Here is a 4731-nt window from a genome sequence, read left to right as displayed (position 1 = left end):
TGGTCTGACGCAAGAAGCAAGTCATTTGTAATTTTAACAAGTGCAGTTTCTGTGCTATGATGGGGACTGAGACCTGACTGAAATTCTTCATAGAGATCTTTTTCAGATTCCAGATTCTCTCTGTTACTGGTGTATTACTCCAGCTGCCTGTTTCTATAGCTAAATGATGACTTGAACATCTAAAACATCTAACAGATCTTAATGTGAACAACTTTTAATTAGTTGATGTTTCATTTTTTTTAAATATTCAGGTGAAAACCTTCTAAAACACTAGGCATCATACACTAAACAACTGAGGATCGCACACTACCTTTTTGTAATTCACTTTGACTTGACTTTCAATTCATTCCGAAAACAACAAACTCTTACAGAAACATGCGCCTCGTTGCTAGGAGACGTATGAGAAATAAAAAAAAATGTGTGTTCTAGATCCGGCTGAAATATCAACTAAGTCTGACATTATCTGACTGGATGGAATCATAGTCTGAAGCTCGTCTTACACTACAAGACTTTCTGTGAAATCTGTCAATTCTGACTGCTCAAAATCTGCAGAATAAGCCAGACTGCAAATTGAGGCAACAATCTAGGCAAAAGTTGCATAGTGTATTCTGGCCTCAAGACAATTCTGCTTTAAGGCAAGACTCCAAGGTTAGAAAAGTGTATGTGGTATGCAGGGAAAGAGACCAGATGCTGTTTTTAAAAATGGATTTCAATAAAGGAGAGGCTTCACTACGCTGAATAAACTGCTTTTGTGGGAAAACAGCTTATCATTTAATGAATCAGCAGCCAATCGACTAATCTTCACCATGTTTGCCATAAAACAATTGCATCGGATTGATCTATTAAAAAAAAAAATGCTGTTTTATAGAAAGGTCAAGAACAATTTTGCAACAGGTAGGATTCAGGTAATGACAATTCTAATTTATTTCTATGATATCTGCAAACAGTAACAACTGTTGCACAACTCCGTGCAATTCAGTGATGTCAAGGCTGTAATGCGATTGGTTATCAAGGCACATCCAGGTTGACCGTTACACTTTCTTCAGTTGTAGAGCTGCAGAGGTTGGTGTCTCCCAATAATAAGACCATCTTTATTTAAGATATGTGCTTTGTGTGCAGTTTCTAAGAAGTTTTGTTTTTTGACTGTACCCCCTAGATATGACTCTGGCCTCTCCTTCAACATAATTAAGTCTATGGGATTTCTCACACCCATTTTTAAAGTCCAGAAGGCTAAAATACTTAGAAAGTAGATCACTTAGAAAAGTCACACAGTCTGATATATAGGAAGTTTATAGGTTAGTAGGATTAGGGGGATTGCAACAGTAATAATGATGCTTGTCTTATAACACCACTAATAATCTAAATATAGGTTAATATGATTGAATTCCAATGAAATTCTTCAATAAAGACCTTTTTCTGACATCGATCCTGTATAAGGTTAAATATCATCTCAAGGATGATCTGGCTTAGAAATTGCAGCTGTGATAAAAACAGGTAGATCTTTAAATCTGAAGTGAATCTCAAGCAGGAGAAACACCTGTCTGAGGTAGAGAGAGGTGCGTGTGTGTTTGTGTATGTTTGCATAGCGTGACGCTTTGCCACAAGCCCCTAGAGAACCTTGCTCTGTAACAGTTTTGGCATGTCAGCATGTCAAAGGGTATCTAAAGAAGGTCTCAATTAAGGCAGAATAAGAGAGCTCTGGAAAAGTGAGTTTGAGGAGAACTGTTGTCCCTCAGGCATGAGACGACGCACAGAGAGACAATGGTCCGGGAACACGATAAGGACGGCATGTCTGTCTCTCCCGCCCCCTGGGAATTCTGTGACTGAGACGCTGGGATTCCTAAGGAGAGGTATCAGGTTTGTAAGGCTGCTGCGGACGGCTGGGATGCGTTCCAAGGCCAGGGATACGGAGGCGCCACCAGGTAACGAGAGGCGCGGAGTTGACGTGCCAACAAGCGTAACCAGAGATCCAAAAACCCAGATTGAAACCTCCAGTCCATCATAATTACAGAGGGAAACACTGCTGTCGCTGGAATATCCGACTCAACCTATACAGTATCCAGAACTCTACTGCACAAAACACCTTCCTTTAGGAAAACTCCGGATCTATATTCACACGGTTTGTATAAACGGACAGGAAGCGTGTTTACAATAACAGAAGCCTAGCAGCCAAGTGTTCCACTGGGTTTACAAGCAGAAATGTCAAGCTTGTGTTTTTGTTAAAACACTTTCACGAGTTGTTCTTCAGTGAAACGGCTTATTTAAGCTGTTTAAATCATCATTTGTAATCAGGAATACCTGTCTAGGTGGAATAACCTCTGGTTATGCATCACCACTGTAATTCCTAGAGGTGGATGTCACTTCATATAAACAGCACTGTAAGTCACATCCTCTCCATGTCAACATCGCAGTGATGCCTCAGAAGAACCATTTTAAGTTCCCCGAAGAACCTTTCAGTGAACAGTTCTTAAAAGAACCATTTTGTGTGAGTGAAGAACATTTTAATAAACTGAAGAAACTTCTCCATTATGAAGAATGTTTTGGGGAATGGAAAGGTTCTATGAATGTTAAAAGGTTTTTCACTGAAACACATAGATGCCAATAAAGAACCTTAATTTTTACAGCATGGATACTTACTATGAACATTTACAATCCAATTTATGGATGCATTTATAACTGTCTCAGTTTAGGATCACAAAAAGGATCACAAAAGCTAAACCCTGCTAATCTCAAAAAAGAGGTGCAGACAGTGAGATTCCTGTAATCTAACCTCTAGAACTCGAAATCAGATCACTGACTGACAGCCATTCTGATGGTGATGATGATGGATCCTCTAGAATAAAACACAAAAGGCTCTGTCTGCAGTGTGCGTTAGCTCTGATGCCTATGCTCGGCTCTCAGGGGCTCAGCGGTTTGAGTGACTGCAGTCGGGGGAAACCCTGCAATACAAGCACATATTACAGTTTACACAGCTCTCTGAGTGATGCCGCCAAGAACACAGTTATTTTCCCCAAAACACACATACATAGACCGTCAGCTGCTTTAAGACATTTCACCTGTTTCTGTTGTGTTGCGGCTTGTTTCCCTTATCTTGTGACTTGTTTCCCTTGTCTTGTGACTTGTTTCCGTTGTGTTGCGGCTTGTTTCCGTTGTGTTGTGCTAATTTTGTTGTGCCTTGTTTCTGTGTTGTGACTTGTTTCCGTTGTGTTGTGGCTTGTTTCCGTTGTGTTGTGCTAATTTTGTTGTGCCTTGTTTCTGTGTTGTGACTTGTTTCCGTTGTGTTGTGGCTTGTTTCCGTTGTGTTGTGCTAATTTTGTTGTGCCTTGTTTCTGTGTTGTGACTTGTTTCCGTTGTGTTGTGGCTTGTTTCCGTTGTGTTGTGCTAATTTTGTTGTGCCTTGTTTCTGTGTTGTGACTTGTTTCCGTTGTGTTGTGGCTTGTTTCCGTTGTGTTGTGCTAATTTTGTTGTGCCTTGTTTCTGTGTTGTGACTTGTTTCCGTTGTGTTGTGGCTTGTTTCCGTTGTGTTGTGCTAATTTTGTTGTGCCTTGTTTCTGTGTTGTGACTTGTTTCCGTTGTGTTGTGGCTTGTTTCCGTTGTGTTGTGCTAATTTTGTTGTGCCTTGTTTCTGTGTTGTGACTTGTTTCCGTTGTGTTGTGGCTTGTTTCCGTTGTGTTGTGCTAATTTTGTTGTGCCTTGTTTCTGTGTTGTGACTTGTTTCCGTTGTGTTGTGGCTTGTTTCCGTTGTGTTGTGCTAATTTTGTTGTGCCTTGTTTCTGTGTTGTGACTTGTTTCCGTTGTGTTGTGGCTTGTTTCCGTTGTGTTGTGCTAATTTCGTTGTGCCTTGTTTCTGTGTTGTGCCTTGTTTCCGTTGTGTTGAGGCTTGTTTCCGTTGTGTTGTGCTAATTTTGTTGCGGCTTGTTTCCGTTGCATTGCGGCTTGTTTCCGTTGTGTTGTGACTTGTTTCCATTGTGTTGCAGCTTGCTTCCATTGTGTTGTGCTGATTTTGTTGTGTTGCGGCTTGTTTGTGTTGTGACTTGTTTCCATTGTGTTGTACTTGTTTCCATTGTGTTGCGTCTTGCTTCCATTGTGTTGTGGCTTGTTTCCATTTTGTTGTGCTGATTTTGTTGTGTTGCGGCTTGTTTCAATTGTCTTGTGGCTTGTTTCTTTTGGCTTGTTTCCGTTGTGTTGTGCTAATTTCGGTGTGTTGCAGCTTGTTTCCGTTGTCTTGTGCTAATTTCGTTGTTTTGCGGCTTGTTTCCATTGTGTTGCAGCTTGTTTCTGTTGCGTTGCAGCTTGTCTTTGTTGTGTTGTGACTTGTTTCCATTCTGTTGCAGCTTGTTGCTTCCTTTGTGTTGCGAATTGTTTCCGTTGTGTTGTGACTTGTTTCCGTTGTGTTACGACTTTTTTCCGTTGTGTTACGACTTGTTTCCGTTGTGTTGCGACTTATTTCCTTTGTGTTACGACTTGTTTCCATTATGTTGTGCTAATTTTGTTGTGTTGCGACTTGTTTCCGTTGTGTTGCGACTTGTTTCCGTTGTGTTGCAGCTTGTTTCCGTTGTGTTGCAGCTTGTTTCCGTTGTGTTGCGGCTTGTTTCCATTGTGCTGGAGCTTGTTTCTGTTGCATTTTGACTTGTTTACGTTGTGTTGCGGCTTGTTTCCGTTGCATTGCGGCTTGTTTCCGTTGTGTTGTGACTTGTTTCTGTTGTGTTGCAGCTTGTGTCCGTTGAGTTG

The sequence above is a fragment of the Sinocyclocheilus anshuiensis genome, unplaced genomic scaffold (assembly GCF_001515605.1).
Source record: "Sinocyclocheilus anshuiensis isolate Anshui unplaced genomic scaffold, SAMN03320099.WGS_v1.1 scaffold355, whole genome shotgun sequence".
NCBI lineage: Eukaryota > Metazoa > Chordata > Actinopteri > Cypriniformes > Cyprinidae > Sinocyclocheilus > Sinocyclocheilus anshuiensis.
This window is presented reverse-complemented; position numbering follows the sequence as displayed.